Source organism: Megascapheus bottae, chromosome X, assembly GCF_031878675.1.
Source record: "Megascapheus bottae isolate mThoBot1 chromosome X, mThoBot2.hap1, whole genome shotgun sequence".
Classification (NCBI taxonomy): domain Eukaryota; kingdom Metazoa; phylum Chordata; class Mammalia; order Rodentia; family Geomyidae; genus Megascapheus; species Megascapheus bottae.
Window position 1 is genome coordinate 73,699,412 of NC_143547.1, and position 18,136 is coordinate 73,717,547.

General features: G+C 36.0%; 1 protein-coding gene across 2 annotated transcripts in view; it reads right to left on the reverse strand.

The window, feature by feature from the left end:
• Positions 1-18,136, reverse strand: part of Ammecr1 (AMMECR nuclear protein 1) — a 134,897-nt gene that overhangs the window by 82,981 nt on the left and 33,780 nt on the right. The gene's annotated exons all lie outside the window — the stretch shown is intronic.

Consider the following 18,136-nt stretch of genomic DNA (forward strand, 5'->3'; position numbering starts at 1 on the left):
ATTTGAAGAATATTTATTTACAATCTGCATTTATGAATCACTTTAATTGGTGGCAGCTGTTTTAAATGTTCTCAATGTTAAATCAGTAAAACACCACAATGGAAACAGACTGTATTAATGTAAGGTCAAACAGCAGTTTTAGTTTAAAAATTAAACTCAAGTATATTTGCCTCAAGGTTACAATGGCTTCTTTCCAACTTACACACTTCCTTTTCTAAATAACTACTTTTTGTCTATACTGAGGGTTTATTTTTAAATTTTGTTTTGTTTTGTTTTTTTGGTCAGCAGTGGGGCTTGAACTCTGGGCACTGTCTCTGAGCTCTTCAGTTCAAGTCTAGTGCTCTACAACTTGAGCCACAGCACCACTTCTGGTTAACTGGAGTGGAAGAGTGTCAGGAGGTACAAACCCAAGTACAACTTCACCAGCGAATAAGACTATGAGAGAGTGATCCAATGCCCTTCATCCCCAGACACAGGACAGATGAGATGAAGACTATCTGCTTAATTAACTTCTACAGAAATCTAAAAACACAATCCAGGAATGGGGCCTAGTGCTTCTCTAGCATGGATGAAGCCCTGGGTTCTATTCCTTGGTACCATATACACAGAAAAAGCCAGAAATGTTGCTATGGCTTAAGGGTAGAGTACTAGCCTCGAGAAAGTTCAAGGACAATGCCTAGACCCTGAGTTCAGGCCCCAGGATGGGTATAAACAACCAAAACACAATCCATGAAAAAGGTCTTGAAAACTGCTACAACAGAAAGCCTATCAATAAGGCTGCAAGTATCTTGATCAATGAGATAGAAAATCTGAGAATGAGAAAGCATTATACATCATTGGTCCCATAGCCATTAAGTGGTGGGACCATGATTTGGCTCCTGGCATTGTAAGATATATATATATATATATCTTAAACATTAGAAGATGTAAAATATATACTATCTAAATAACATGTAGCATCATCTTACTGTTAATTTCTTTGTTTCAGTACCTGGTACAAGTAAGGATATTCTGAGTATTATAATATATAACTATTATAATTTAGCAAGTGCTTCTTTAAAGGCTTCTATATCTAGAAAATACAAGATTGTTATGCGAATGGAGTGAACCATAAGAGACTGTGCCATAACCAATCATATAGTTGAGGCATTTAAGATAATTCAGCAGAGAAGCAAGAGTTAGCATTCAAAAGTCAGTAAAAACACATAATGATTCAATTACAACAAATAAAACATACAGTTTAGCTGAGTGCCAGTGGCTCACGACTATAATCCTAGCTACTGAGGAGGCCAGATCTGAGGATTGTGTTTTAGAGCCAGCCCAGGCACTAAAGTATCGTAAGCCTCGCATCTCCAATTAACCAACAGAAAATCTGTCGTGGCTCTGTGGCTCAAAGTGGTAGGGTACTAGCCTTGAGCTGAAGACCTCAGGGGACACCGCTGAGGCCTGGAGTTCAAGCCCCACAATCAACCAAACAAAACAAAACAAAACAAAATACATATATTTTAATCTTAGTATTAGGATTGACTTACACATACACATAACTTGTATGATTTTTTGTATTAGTTAAAACTGAATTTTGGTCATATGTAGTGTGACATGCTTATTATAATCCCACTTGGGAATCAAAGTTAGGGAGAATCATGGTTTAAGTAAAATGTGATATTCCAACTCAAACAAGCTCAGTGTAATGGCTCAAATGTTAATTCCAGCTACATAGGAGAAACATAGATAGGAAGATCTTGGCCTGAAGTTAGCCCTGTGCAAAAATGAAAAACCCTATCTGAAAAAGTAAAACAAAAGGGGCTTGGGTTTGGTTCAAGTGGGAGAGTTCCTGTCTATTAACTGCAAAACCCTGAGTTTAAAAAAACTAAAAAAACAAGACTGCAACCCAATTAATGTTAATTTAAAATTTTTAATCTCATTACTTGCCCAAAACTCTATATGAAATAGACCTAAGGCTTCCAACAGGGCTGACCACAAAAACAAAGAAAAGGCTTATCATTTCCAGATAGGAGTAAACTAGCATATCTTCTTTTTGTGTTTATGGTTGACATATGAGTTAAGATATACAGTCTATACCAGCAGAAGTCAAATTACTAAGGACAAGTTTCTGATTCCATAGGTAAAAGTGCTTCTCAATCTGAGGAACAGTGGTTAAATCTGGTGCTTGGTGCAGGTAGGTAGATGACATAATAATTATTAAGCATGCTCTAAGGGATTATCCAAAACATTATTTTCAAATAAATTCAAGTCTTTGCCAATCAGAAAAGTCAGTTTTCACTATACTTCATCTGATAAACATCCTCTCATTTAGGAATTTATAGATAAGTGACTAAGAAAGTCTGTTATTCAAAAAAATGCACATAAACTAAGTGAAATTCTTTGCTGAAAACATCAAGAGAATGCCTAGTATTTTGTCTACTTGCATTACTAGAATACACCATAAAATAGGTATGAACAACAAAATTTCTTTCCATACTTTGGAGATAGGGGATTTCAAGATAATGGCACCAGGTGACTTTCTCTCTGGTGAGGGTCTATTCTTCAATGATGGCACTTCTCATTGCCCCCTCACATTGGTAGCACAGACAAATGAGCATCAATGGGCTTCTTTTGAAAGACCACTCATTTTATTCATCAGGCTCACATGAAAGGTTCACCACCTCCCAAATCCGATCTCCTTAATTCCATCAATTTAGAAACTAAGATTTAATATATAAAATTTGAGGGTATCATCACATCTTCAAAAGATCCTTTTCCTCCACAGAAACAGAATATCAAAAAAATGTTTTCATCAAAACAAGGCAAAAAGGGAGAGCAAGAAAATAGTTGCTACAGGCAGAAGGTTTTAAGCAAAAGCTAGCTAAATTAAGGCAGAGAAAGTACAAAGCAAAAAATTTAAAAAAGAGAAAGTCATCAAACTCAGAGCTGAAAGTTTGACAGCAGCACGAGAAAAGAGCAGCTGTATGGTTAAGCTTCAATTGGCCTATGATGGCATGAAACAGAAAATCAACAGCAGGATAAACCTTGATAAATACACACATATGTTGAAGTTAATGTGCTCTTAAACAACAAATGGTAACAGAAGAAACAAAATAGAAAATAAAAATATCCAAGACAAAAGAAAATCGAAATACACATGTAGAATCTTCTGAGATACATCAAAGGCAGCCATAGGAGTGAAAATAATAGCAGTAAATATTTTAAAAGGGGCAAAGATCACAAGCAATGTTATGTTATACCTCAAGGTAGAATGTAAAAAAAAAAAACTAATACCAAACTTAGAGGAATGAAATGACAATGATAAATAGATAGACAATCCTAAAACAGAAAAATAATGAAAAAATTTTCTGAAAAATAAAATAAACTATTAGTTCAACTAACCAGGAAAAGGACTCTTTAAATACAATTGGAAATGAAAGAGGAGACATTATCATACTGTTACCACTGAAATTCAAAAGATCTTAAGACACTATCATAAACAATTAAATGCTAAAATGAATAGCTTAGAAGAAATGGATGTTCTTAGATACATAAAACATACCAAAAATGAACCACAAAAAAATACAAAATCTAAACAGACCAGTAGCAACTAAGAAAATTGAATGAGTATTAAAAAGTCTACCACTGAACAAAAAGTGATATCAGAAAGCTTTACTAGTTAATTTTGGCAAATATTTGAAGAACTGATGCCAATTCTTCTAAAACTACTCCCCAAAATTGAAATACAAGAAACACTTTCAACTTCATTTTGTAGTATTATCATCACACTGACCAAGTCACTACAAAAAAAAAGAAAATAATAGGCCAATATTTTCTGTGGATATAAATTAAGGAGTATATTAAAATAATTATCCACTATGACCAAGTGGGATCTATCCTATGTATGCAAGGATACTTTACCACATACAAATGAAGAAATGTAACACACAAAATGAACAATATCACAGAAAAAAATCATAAGGTTAGGCTAGAAGGATATAGCTCAGTGACTAGAACACCTGTCTAGGATATACAAAACCTTGACTCAAAAAAAAATTCCTATGGTTTTTTGCCAGTCCTGGGCCTTGAACTCAGGGCTTGAGCACTGTCCTTGGACTTTCTCAAGTCTAGACCTCCTGTACTTGAGCCACAGCACCATTTCTGGCTTTTTATATGTATATGTGATACCAAGGAATGGATCCCAGGTCTTTGTGCATGCTAGGCAAGCACTCTACCACTAGGCCAAACTCACAGTCCTCCTATGATATTTGATACTGAAAAAGCATTTGAAAAAATTCAATGCTCAGTCATGAAAAAAAGAATGCTTCTAGGTACAGAAGCAATATATATCAATACAATAAAGACCATCTGTGACAAACAAAAAGCTAACATCATTTACAATAGTGAAAAAATGAAAGTTTTTTGGGAATGGGTAGGGGGAAGGAATGGAGACAAAAGCATGAGAAGTAATACACCCCTCCATACATTACCCTGATAATAAATAAAATTTAAAAAATTGAAACTTTTTTCTTTTTTTAATATTTTTATTGTAGTTAATAAAAGGGTTACATGATATTTGCCAGACAGAGGGTGCATTAATTCACATACATTGATACCCTTTCACATGTCTTGGTCCCCATTACCCTTCCTCCCACTCACCCTCCCCCCCCCCCCCCCCCGTCGTGGTTTTCCCCCTTCCCTATCCAATTTCAAATAACCAAATACAAATAAATCCAATATATCAGATAACAAATATATCAGATAACTGTAACAATATGAGATACCCAAGGGACAGCAAAAGGGAGGAGAGATAACATAGTATATTAAGGACAACAATCATTCGTTATATGGCTTTTGTTTCAATATCCTGGAGGTCCTTTCAATTAGCTTCATACTATATGGCCTTATGTATCAAGGTTTTGCTCTACTGCAGATCTCTGTTAGTAGAGCCAAGGTTTCTACTGATTATGACAAATGAGGGAAACCATTGAGCCTAAGTTCCTTTGAGTCTGGCTTACTTCACTTAATATGATTTTTTTCTAAGTCTTTCCATTTCCTAACAAATGGGGAGATGTCATTTTTTCTGAAAGCAGCATAGAGTTCCATTGTGTACAAATACCACAACTTGTTGATCCACTCATCAACTGAGGGACATCTAGGTTGGTTCCATATCTTTGCTATGGTGAATAATGCTGCAATGAACATTGTTGTGCTAGTGGATTTAGTATGCCCTAGTTTTTGGATGGTTGGGTAAATGCCAAGTAGTGGAATTGCTGGGTCATAAGGGAGCTCTATGTTTAGCCTTTTGAGGCACTGCCATACTGCTTTCCATAGTGGTTGAACGAGTTTGCACTCCCACCAGCAGTGTAGTAGTGATCCCTCCTGGCCACATCCCCTCCAGCATCTGTTGTTATTAGTTTTCCTGATCCTGGCCATTCTAACTGGAGTGAGGTGGAATCGTAGAGTTGTTTTGATTTGCATTTCTTTTATGACCAGAGATGTTGAGCATTTCTTCATGTGTCTATAGGCCATTTTTGTTTCTTCTTCAGAGAAGACTCTCTTTAAGTCTTTGGCCCATTTTTTAATGGGATGGTTGTTACTTTGGAGATTAGTTTTGGAGTGATTCAATATTTTGAGCTGTTGATATATTTTAGATATGAGGCCTTTGTCCGTTGTTTGGTTGGTGAAGATCTTCTCCCACTCTGTAGGCTTCCTATTTAATTTACTAGCTATGTCCTTTGCCATACAAAAGCTCTGCAGTTTAATGCAGTCCCACTTATCCAGCCTTTCTCTGATTTGTTGTGATTCTTGGTCCTTATTAAGAAAGTGAAACTTTTTTCTTTAAGATAAGTGTCGAGACAAGGATGTGAACTTTCATACTTCTTTTCAACATTTTTAGAGGAATCATCCAGAGCAAGCATAAAGACAAAGGAAGAAAATGCATTGTTAGAATGCCTGGTTCATGTCTGTAATCACATTCATTTGAAAAGTGAAGATCAGGAAGATCGCATCTCAAGAAACAAGCCCAGTCTGGTTGGATACCTGTGATCTCAGCTATGCAGGAGACCACAGATAGGAAAATCACAGCCCAGGTATACCTGAACAAAATCATAAGACTCTACATTAAAAATAACTTTAGAAAAAAATGCTTAGAAGGTGGCTCAAGTGATAGGGCATTTGCACAAGTTTCTGACTTAAAAAATAACAGGGGAACTAGATATAGTCTAATAGGAAAGAAGTGAAATTACTTGCTGATGGCATGATCTTAATATATTAAAAAATACTTACATTTTCAAAATCTGTTAGAAATGTAGGCACACACAGTGAGACCAAAAGAGAATATACCCTTAGGGGAGAAACACAAAAGTGCTCTGCCTATGTGTCTCTAGTTAGATAAAATAAATCAAAACAAAAAGCTGCTAAAAATGAAAAAGTTTCGGCATAGAAAATCAATCAGTAGTTTTCCTATATACTAATAGCATACTATCTAAAAAGGATAGTTCTCATGTTTATAGTTGTCATTTATAATAGCAATGAAAAATTAAATAATATGTGTAAATTTAACTTAGGGAGTAAAAAATCTGTATAATGAAAACCTTCAAAGATGATAGAAGAAATGAGATAGATGGAAAAATATCTAATGTTCATGGATTGGAAGAATTTTTATTAAATAATTTATTAACATTGATTTTTACATCATATTTCAAATGACGTGTTTAACAAATAAGTATTCAAGAAGGGAATCTCCATATATAATCACTGACAGTTTTTAGAACATAATCAAAATTAGGCTGAGGGTTTGTATATCATAGATACATATTAATCTATGTAATAAAAGATTATGTCTATAGTCATAAGTTTTTATGTCTATGTAGTTGTGTTTATATTTCCTGCACCATGCCCATAGCTTTAGGTATGCAAATATTGAGTCCTCGCTCTTGTACTATTTGGATCTAATTGCCTCATATTAAGGATACCATGCGCCTTTTGTTCCTTTGGTCTTGACTTGTCTCACTCAACATGATTTGCTCTAGATTCATCCACTTCCCTGCAAATTGGAAGAATTTTTGTAAAAATATCCATATTACCTACTTCAATTGATCTACAGATTCAATGAAATCTAGTAAAATTACAGTGGTATTTTTCATAGAAGTGAAAAAAATCATTAAATGTGTATAGAACCAGAGTTCAAGCCCCATGACCAACAAAAAGAATGTGCATGGAACTAGGAAAATAAATAAGGAAAAATAAACACCTTAGGCATCCAAAGTAATCTTTAGTAACTAAAACAAACATTTATTTTAGTAGTCTTGGGATATGAAATGAACTCAGAGCCTTACACATGCTAAGCAGTTACTCTTACTGATGAGTGATACCTCGAGTCTCTTATTTTACAAAGTACTTGTGTGTTCACGCGTGCGTGTGCATGCACATATGTGCCAAAGTGTGTGTGTGTGTGTGTGTGTGTGTGTGCGCGCGCGCATGTGCGTGCACACACACCAGTTCTGGGGCTATAACTCAGGTCCTAGGCTCTGTCCTTGAGCCATTGTGCTCAAGATTAGCGCTCTATCTCTTGACCTACAGCTTCATATCTAACTTATTGCTGGTTAATTGAGAGATATAAGTTTCATAGATTTTCCTGCCAAGGCTGGCTTCATACCTCAGATCTCAAGCTTCCTGAATAGCTAGGATACAGGCATGACACACTGGTACTTGCAAACATTGGGTATGTTTTAGTTGCAGTTTTGCATCCTCCATTTCCTGTTATAGCTTCAATGATAAGCATGTACCACAATGCCTTCCTGGAACTATATTTCTGATCTCATCCTCACACTTAGCTAGAATGATAAGTCACCAACAACTGGTGAAAACAATTTATTTTGCCAATCCTGGGGCTTGAACTCGGGGCCTGGGCACTGTCCTTGGGCTTTCTCAGGGCTAGAGCTCTACCATTTGAGCCATGGCACCACTTCCAGCTTTTTCTATGTATGTGTTACAGAGGAATAGAAGAACATGGGTCTTCATGCATACAAGGCAAGCGCTCTACCACTAGACCAAAATCCCAGCCCAGGAAAGAACAATCTTATAATTATCATGTTACTCTACTTAAAAATATTATAAAGCTACTGTAATCAAAATAGTATTGTACTTATATAAAGAGAGATATATAAACAAGTGGAATAAAGCAAAACACATAAATAAATGGACACTTTTTTGGTGAACTGATTACTTTATTTTACAAAACCTGAGAAGGATACACAATGAAAATGGATATTCTCTTCAAAAAGTGAGAAAACTGGATAACTACATGCAGAAGAATAAAATTAGACATTTATCTTAAATCATATACAAACATCAACTCAAAATTAGACTTAACAAGGCCTGAAACTACAAAACTATGGGAAGAAAATATAGTGAAAGCTCCATGACATTGTTCTACCAACAATTTCTTCAAATTCATATACAAATAATTTGTGTTTGAAAGTATAGGCAATAAAATTAAAAATAAATAGGATAGCATCAAATTAAAAATCTTCTGCACAGCAAGGAAACATTTAGCCAAGTGAAGGAAAAACTCTCACAAAATCAGAAAACATGTATGAACTGTGTACCTGATAAGGAGTTAATATCCAAAATAGATAAGGACCTCAAATAACTCAATAGCAAGAAAACTGGGAGAAAACTTGAACTTCTTTTTTTAAAAGAAGACATGCAAATGGATAAGAGATACATGAATAAAATGATTGGTATCATCAATCCTCAGGAAGTGCATGAAACCCACAGTGAGATATTATTTCATACCCATTTGAATAGTTTTATAAAAAGATGAAAGAATTGTTGAAAATGATGCAAAGTACATGATTCTAATTTTTTGTCTATATGAACATAGACTAGTGAGTATGCATACCAGAGGTGGAAGCAGGAAGAATCCAAGTTTCAGGCTCCATAATGAGACCGGTCTCAAAGAATAGAATATAATTCTTAAAAAATGTTGAATTACTGTACTCATTTGGTAAAACAGAATGGAGGTTCATCAAAAACCTCAAAATTGGCAGGCACCACTGGCTCATGCCTATAATGCTATCTACTGAGGAGGCTGAGATCTGAGGATTGTGGTTCAAAACCAGTCAGAGCAGGAAAGTCCAAGAAGCGCTTTGCTCTAATAAACTACTCAGAAGTGGTACTGTGGCTCAAGTGGCAGAGCACTAGTCTTGAGCAAAAAGAAGCTCAGAGCCCGGCAGGCATGGTACTTCACGCCTGTAATCCTAGCTTTCCAGGAGACTGAGATCTGAGGATCATGGTTTAACACCAGCCTGGTCACTAAAAAGTTCATGAGACAAAAGCCATATAATGAATGATTGTTGTCCTTAATGTACTATGTTGTCTCTCATCTCCTGTGCTGTCCCTTGGTTATCTCATATTGGTATAGTATCTCACTTTGTTATCTGATATATTGAACTTATTTGTATTTGGATATTTGAAATTTGATAGGGAAGGGGGAAAACCAAGACGGGTGGGGGGTGTGGGGGGGGAGGGAAACGGGTACCAAGATATGTGAAAGGGTATCAATGTATGTGAATTAATGCACCTTCTATCTGCCAAATATCATGTAACCCTTTTACTAATTACAATAAAAAAATTTTTAAAAAAATAAAAAATTAAATTAAATTAAATTTAAAAAAAAGTTCATGAGACTCTTATCTCCAATTAATCAGTAGAAAATGGCCCCCTGGGCTGTGGATCAAGGGGTAGGGCAGTAGCCTTGAACTGAAGAGCTCAGGAACAACCCCCAGGCCAAAGGTGTAGAGCAAGTAGCTTTGAGCTGAAAAGCTTAGGGACAGTGCCTGGGCCCAGAGTTCAAGTCCCACGACGACCACCACCACCAACAACAACACAAAATAAATTCTCAAAACTCCCATAGAGTACTATAGTTATAACTTAGTGCTAGAGTAAACCCCAGCACTAAGAAAAACATCTTCTATACAACCACATATTCCCACTTCTGGGTAACCAAAGGAACTAAAAGCAATATATTTTTCAAATTTTCATTTGCTATTTATTTTGTATATTGTTGCCAAAGCAGAGAGGACATTTTCTCACTGGTAACATTTAACCATGGTGAAAAGTAGGAGAGGGTTTGAAAAATAACTAAGCCCATTTTTAGGTGCTACTCTTGACATCATATGTGTGTATGTGTATATTCTGGTCCTGGGCTCAAACTCAGGGATTGGGCACTATCCCTGAGCTTTTGTGCTCAAGACTAGTGCTCTACCACTTGAGCCACAGCACCAATTCTGGCTTTTTGGAGATTAATTGGAGATAACCTCACAGACTTTCCTGCCTAGGCTGACTTTGAAATAGGATCCTTAAATCTTAGCTTCCTGAGTAGCTAGGATTACAAGCATGAGCCACCAACTCCTGGCTTAAAATTAGGATCTTTAAGAGGTAGCTCCACTCTCATTTTTACTGCCAAGATATGAAACCAACCTAAGTGTTCACCAATGTATGGGTGAAGAAAATTTGGTACACATAACACAATGGAATACTATTCAACCTTATACAGGCAATAGAAGAACACTGCCATCTGAAACATAAATTTGGAGGCCATTATGCTAAGTGAAATAAGCCAGGCACAAAAAGACAAATACCACATTGTCTCACTCATAGGTAAAATCTAATAATGTTGAACTCATAAGAGAGTAGCACATGATGATTACCAGAGGCTGGAGGGAGAGACAAAGGGAACTGGAGATTTCTTGATCAAAGAGTACAAAATTAGAGATAAACAGGAAGAATAAGTTCTGAGGTCTACTGCACAAGAAGACATATAGTCTTTAACAGTCTACTATGTATTTTTAAGTAAGATAATAAATTCAAAGTGGCTCACTATAAAAACACATAGGTAGGCCCAAGTAATAGACATGTAAATTAACTTCATGTACTCAAGCTACATTCTATAAATATGTAAAAACATCAGTTTTAAAACATAAATATATACAGTCAGGATCTGACAATCAAAAATAATAATAATAATAGCTAGGTGTGTTGGTACAAGTCTGTAATCTCAGTACAAGAGAAACTGAGGCAGAAAGCTCAAGACAACAAGGCAAGTCTAGGCTACAGGGGAGAGACTCTGTCTCCAAAACTAGTAATAAATGTATAAATCATTTTAAATCTTAAAAATAATAACCTCAAGGATATATGATTTATGACAAGTGGAAAATTACAATAAAATATATATTAATTTTTATTTCTTATCTGTTCTTTGATTGAGCTCAGGGCCTGAGCACTATCCTTGGGCTTTCTCAAGGATAGAGCTCTACCACTTGAACCACAACACCACTTCCAGCTTTTTGTATGTATGTGGTACCGAGGAATCAAACGTGGGTTTTCGTGCATGCTAGGCAAGTATCCTACCACTAGGCCCAACTCCTGGCCCCTAATTTATCTTTAAAGTATCAAAATGAACAAGAGTGGGGTTTTCTGTTGCAGTCATCCTTTTGGAAAGTAGAATATATCCTCAAACTATAAGAATTCAGGAATCTTCATTGAGGAACCCAAAAGAAGGCCATGTCTGAAAACGTGTACAGATTCCCACACAGGCATCCTGGGCAAATTTGCCAACTGGCTATTAGGACAAGATCCTTAAGCATCATGCAGAGTTTTAAGAGGGAAATGGCCATGAAGGGCACGTTTGCGAGCTCAACTCCTTGGTATCAAGCTATCAGATACCAAACAATGTGACTTAAGTGGATCCAAAAGACAAAATTATCCTCCCTTTAAGTTATTCTGAGTCATGTATTTATTAGATGAGAAGGGATTGGAGTGAAGATGAGGAAAATAATCAAAGAGGATATCTATAGTCAAGTCTGTTCAAGGCCATAGAAAGGGGAAAGGAATGAATTATCCAGAGGGTAGTCTGAAGTTCAAGGTATGCATCACCAATAACAGTGATTGAAACTGAAAAAAGCCATGGATGAAAGTCTTAATGAACTCTTCAAAGCCTTTAAATCTCAAATGTAATACAGCCTTCCCAAGGAGCCTTTCTCCTAAGTCATCTGAAGTAGAGGACAGTAACTCTTAGTCCTAGTAGCAATCTCTTTTCACTTATTCCAAATGAAATTCGTTAAATACTATTTCTTCTCCACTAGATTATATGTTTAATGAGAACAAAGATACTAAGCTTTAGTGGTTAGAATGACATTAAGTACTCTAATAATTTGTTGGAAAAAACTGATTGATACGTAACAAAGGTTTTTAAGTGTGGCCCCTGAACCAGAAACATTGGCTCCATTGGGGGAAAAAATAAAATTAAGTCTCAGTCCCTACCTTATTAGAACTACCGAATCAGAAACACTGCATTTGGGCTAATAATATGGTTTTTAAAGTCCTCCATGTGTGACTTCCTCCATGGTCAATTTCTAGGAATAATATATATATATATATAATGTGAATCCACCTATCAAAAGTATAGATATGTATATATTCCCTTGTGATAGGAAATGTTAAGGCAAAATTTCTACCATGGAATTATGATGCTGGGTTAGATCATCCACAATTTTGAGTCTGATATGTGTACGACTAATATTTTAACTGAGAAAAAGCTTTTAAAAATTCATCTTAACTCTTTAAGCATGTTTCCCGTCTATGAGAAGTGTATAATACTGACTTCATAAGTTGTTAGTATTAAATGAAATTTTTGAAGAACACTTAAAACATTTCAACAAAGTTCTCACATGTAGTAAACACTCAATAAATGGTGGTGAGTGGTGCTGGTCTTACTGAATCTGCTTTTGTAAGTCTCTAAAGATGAGTATCTCACAGGAACAGTTTTCAAACTCCCAAGAGTACCCTGGGAAAAAAGGAAGTGTGCTGTTTTCCAAAGGTTATATCCTATCAGCAAAATGCAGCTTTGTGAGAATGTAAGGATATACTATTTTTCTGGACTCCAGAGGCAAAGAGATGCCAAAGAAAAGAGATTAGTTCATTCACAAAGAGTGTAAGGAAAGAGAGGAAACAAAATGGGAACAAAATTAGATTGCTTGGCAGTGAGTCAGAATTACTAACAATGAGAATGGCAGGGTTGAAAGAGCAAAGCTATGATGTAAGGACTCTTCTCAGTTGGCAGAAAGTCTTTATATACCTGGTGTCCATATTTTCCAACCTCCAAACTGAGAGTCTCATGAATATAAGGTATTAGGAACACAATATGACAAAATGAAATCAAGACTGTTTGGGGAAATTTAAAACATCTGGCAATGGTCTATTAAAAAAAAACAACCTATTTGAAATTGGATAGGGAAGGGGGGAAAGCAAGATGAGGGGTGGGGGTGGGGGGGAGGGAAATGGGGACCAAGACATGAGAAAGTGTATCAATGCATGTGAATTAATGCACCTTCTATCTGGCGAATATAATGTAACCCTTCTATTAATTACAATAAAAATATATGAAAAAAAAACCCAATGCCAACATGGCTAGAGAACTCCATAGTTTCACAATACACACAATGTTTTATGACTCAGGCTGAATGAAGAAAATCATGTAGACATATGACCCTTAAAATACAGCATACATGAAGTTACTTGGGGTAATGTCTTTGTTATCCTTGTCTGTGGTTTCATAAATTCACTGGCTATAATCTGGACATATTTGTAAAAACTCAGATTCATAGCTAGAATTCTTGATTAGCTACTATGTACTAAATTTTCAAACCAGTTCAAGGGTTCTTTTGGATTACTTGATTATGTTTGATTACAAGGAAGGCTACAAATACTTTTTATACTAAATACTGAATTAATAGTTTCTGGAGATTCAACATCCAGCTAAATGGGATTTCTAACCATCAGTTAGAAAAACACAACTACTTAGATAAGTGGATTTACTGCCAAATATTCTGGCAGTTATGAAACCTGCTGTAATCAAGTAAATCAGAGATGAGTTCAAACAATTTACCTTTTTTAAAAACAGCACATTTAAGAAAAATGAAAGAATTCCATCTACTGGAATTAAAGAATAGGATGTTAAAATAGGGCATGAAAGATAAACTGCCTCTTAATTTGATGTCCCTTTTCCTTCCAAGTATGTTTTTCCCAAATAGAAACAAAATTCAGTTATGTTCTGACTGGTATGGTCATCTAACATGGCTGAGTCTGAGGAGGAGTGGTTGAAGCAGAGGATCTTTCCTCTTTAATGAAATGGTTGTTTCTCTAGAGCTATCTGAATAAAACCATAAAGTTGTTCTGATTTCCTCTATCATTTGGGAGGAGAGAGGATGCTTGACTATTAGCCCTCAGTTAAAGTGACAATAGCATAATTTATTCTTTTTTTCTGTCATGGGGCCTGAACTCTGGGCCGGGTGCTTTCTCTGAGCTCTTCAGCTCAAGGCTAGCGTTCTTCTACTTGAGCCACAGCACCACTTCCGGTTTTCTGCCATTTAACTGGGGATAAGTGTCTCATGGAGATTTTGTAGCCAGAGTAGCTTTGAACTGCAATCCTCAGTTGTTAGCCTCTTGAGTAGCTGGGATTGCAGGCGTGAGCCACTAGCTCCTGTCAGAATACTTTATTCTAATTTCTACCTGGAGTAGTTCACATCTCCTTAGGTAACTCAGAGATTCCTAGGTTTCATCATTTTGGGGGAGAAATTAGTGCATATACTGCTGCTCAGAATGTCTACCTCAACCACTTCTAGTACTTCAATCCTCCAAGTTACTAGTCTACATAGCACTGTCCAGTGCAGCGTGCAAATGTGAATGCCTCTGACTAGGTATTCTTTGCCCTCAATATTTACTCAGAATGAAGTATTCAGGGCAAAAACTTGCCTAGATTAAGAGAATACAAAGAAAAGTAAGAGGTTTTCTTTCTCTCTGTGTGTGTTAGTCCTGGTGCTTGAACCAAAGGTCTAACTGTTGTCCTTTAGCCTCACATTGCTCAAGGCTGGTGTTCTATCAGCTGAACTACAGCTTCAACTCCTTTTGGAGATATGAATTTGGAGATAAGAGTCTCACTGTCTTTCTTGTCCAGGAAGGCTTTGAATCATGATCCCCAGATCTTAGCTGTGAGAGTAGCTAGAATCACAGGCATGTCACTGATGCCTGTCTTAAAGAGTTCTTCTTAACACCCCTTTTTCTCAATTGATAGCATAAGTAAGATTGTACAAGGCCACCTCTTAAGATAAACAAGGTAAGAAAGAAGAAAGCAGCCAGGGGATTATAGGCTCTTGTCTACAATCCTAGCTACTCTGAGGGATGAGATCTGAGGATTACAGTTTGAAGCCTGCCAAGGTGAGAAACTCCATGAGACTCTTACCTCCAATAACCACAAAAAAAGTTAAAAGTAGAGCTGTGGTTCAAGTGGTAGAGCACTATCCTTTAGCAAAAAAAAGCTCAAGGACAGCCTCTAAGCCTTCAGTTGAATCCCCAGAACCTACACAAATAAAAAAAAGAAGGAAGAATGCAATTGATTTGAGTCAATTTAACTGTATTTTTTCATCTTCTTTTTTGGTACTGGGGATTGACCCAGGACGTTGCACTTGCTAGGCAAGTGCTTTGCCACTGAGCTACATCCCAGCCTGGTTTGAATCAATTTAGTATAAGTAACCACTAGGTAGCAAGTTGTGTTTTTTTAATGTCATGCACTAGGGATAAGAGAAGGAAAAAAGACCACCCCTACTCTGTAGGAGGCTATAGTCAAGTATGTGGAGGAAACCACCCAGAAAGATAGAAATATAAAGCAAGAGATAAAAGAAAATGGATATGAATGAAGAGTAAGAGGAGGGGTATTTACCCAATTTGGGAATGCGAGGAAGCAAGAAAAGTAGAGTACCATGAATACAGAAACATTCTAGTAATATATGTATCTGCAATTGATCAGATAATGTAAGTCAAAATTGGTAAAAGGAAAAGTAAAGACTAGAAAAATTCTACTCAAAGAACTGAAGTAGCTTTTGAGTGTTTTTAGGTTACAGAGGCTTTGGCAAGGTTGAGGTTGTTTTTCTCATCATAATGCCTACTCACTCACCCATTGGTATGGATATACTTACAAAAGAGTTGATTTGGTGAAGAAACAGGAAGAAAAGTAAGTATAGAAAACATTCAGCAGGGAACATCACATAACACATTCTCAGAAAATGTTATTATTCTTGATTTCCCTCTACATGCTGTACCAGAATTTCAAAAGTCAGATTGTGCACTATTAGGAATTGACAGCAAACTGAGAACTTCAAGGTATACTTGGAGTAAAAAATACTGACCTTACTCTGCAGGGTTTCATCAGCGTATGAGCTGACAGAGTTCTCAAAATGCCACTTGGCAATGGCACAGCCCATCTCTTTGGATGAATAGTGGCTACCCTAACAGGAACCTCTAGATCACAACCCACATCATTCAGGTGCATTCCAAATTGTACCATTTCTTTCCTTTACTGCTTTTGTACCTATTCTTTTCTCAGCAACCTAATTTTACAGCTAATCCTACATAGACAAGAACCCACTCTGGGCTAAACAAGTCTAGTTTCTTCAACTATAATGAGTATGTTTTTTTAATTTTTTATTGTCGGGATAATGTATAGAGGGGGATAATGTATAGAGGGGTTACATTTACATTCATCAGGTAGTAGGTGCATTACTTCTCGAACATTGCTACCTCTTCTCATGTTTTTGTTCCCGTGAATATGCTTTTAAACATGAACATCCCTCACTGTGATTTTAACCACATAACTTTTACTATACTCTTCTGTAGGTCAGAAAATCAAGCCAAATAATCCCATTTCAGACTAGTCTAGTTTTCCTTCTACTCATTCAAGAATTCTCAAAACAAAACTAAACAAAACAACATGACCAACAACAACACAAAGCCAACCCTCATTACTTAACCGTTCCCTGAACAAACCTCTGTTTTAAGATTCTCAATGACTGGAAGGCCTAAATATTCTTCCTTGAAATCAACTTCCAAATCTTTATGATTTAAAATACAATTCAAAAGCATCCATGAATCCTTTCTCAAAAATTAGTTCATTAATTTAAAAATTACTAGCATATATCCTCCATTTCCATGTACTAGCACAAACACTAAATTCTCATTATCTATATATAGTATTTTTCTTTTCAGTTAGCTACTTGTGGTATGACAGACAATTCCATGGAAGGCAATGGAGCAAGGTAGAGTAGGGACATACAGCTAATTTATGGGATGACAGAAAAAAAGGTGAAAATTGTTATTTTGCAGTTTTTAATTAGGGTCCCTCACAGAAGCACAAATAATGGAAAATGGCTCCCTATATTTTTACAATATAAACTAACATAATTAACTTTGAATTCTTTTTCCTTTTATTGCCATAGTGTGGATTAAATTCAGGACCTTTACTTAATAAGCAAGCACTCGACACTTGAGCCACGCCCCCAGTCCATAAAATGAGTTAATTATGCTGTATATACATGTGTCTATGTATAATTATGTACATGTGTATACACCATTATGTCAATTCATATTAAACGTACCTCATATTCACAAAAATATTAACTTGATTAAGCAAAAAATAGAAATATACTTATATACATTACATTAGAAGATAAGTTGATATTTATATATGTGTGTGAATGTGTGTGTATGTGTGTGTGTGTTGGAAGTTCACAAAATAAACACATATAACCACAAGGTAAAAGGCCTATCCTAGTCACCCCATGAGAAAACTTGTCAAACCAACTGGCACTGTACTATTCTTTAATCTTCAGTTCATCTAGAGTAAGCTGTCAAGACAGAGATAGCACTCAAATGTGAGTTGGAAGGGTCCTTTAATACTTGCTGAATGAAACCCTATCTAGACAAATTTGGGAGAAAATTAAACTTTAGTCATAAAAACTTTCAAGGAAAGCATCTTGCACGTTATAGCAATCTTATAATTGTACTGGAAGATATACTGTAATTTACTTAGTATAGCTAAGAATTTATAGAACCATAATTCAGAGTTGGACACAATCTGATTTTAGCACTAAGGCTAAAAACTAAAGCATACTGGAATTAACCCAACCTGCTTTACTTCCTGGAACACAGGTAAACCCCCATTATAGTTAACATCAGGATAAAAGAATACTACAATATATATAAAACAATGTTCTGTCTCATAGAGAACCCATGGTACCTTTTTGACTTGTTT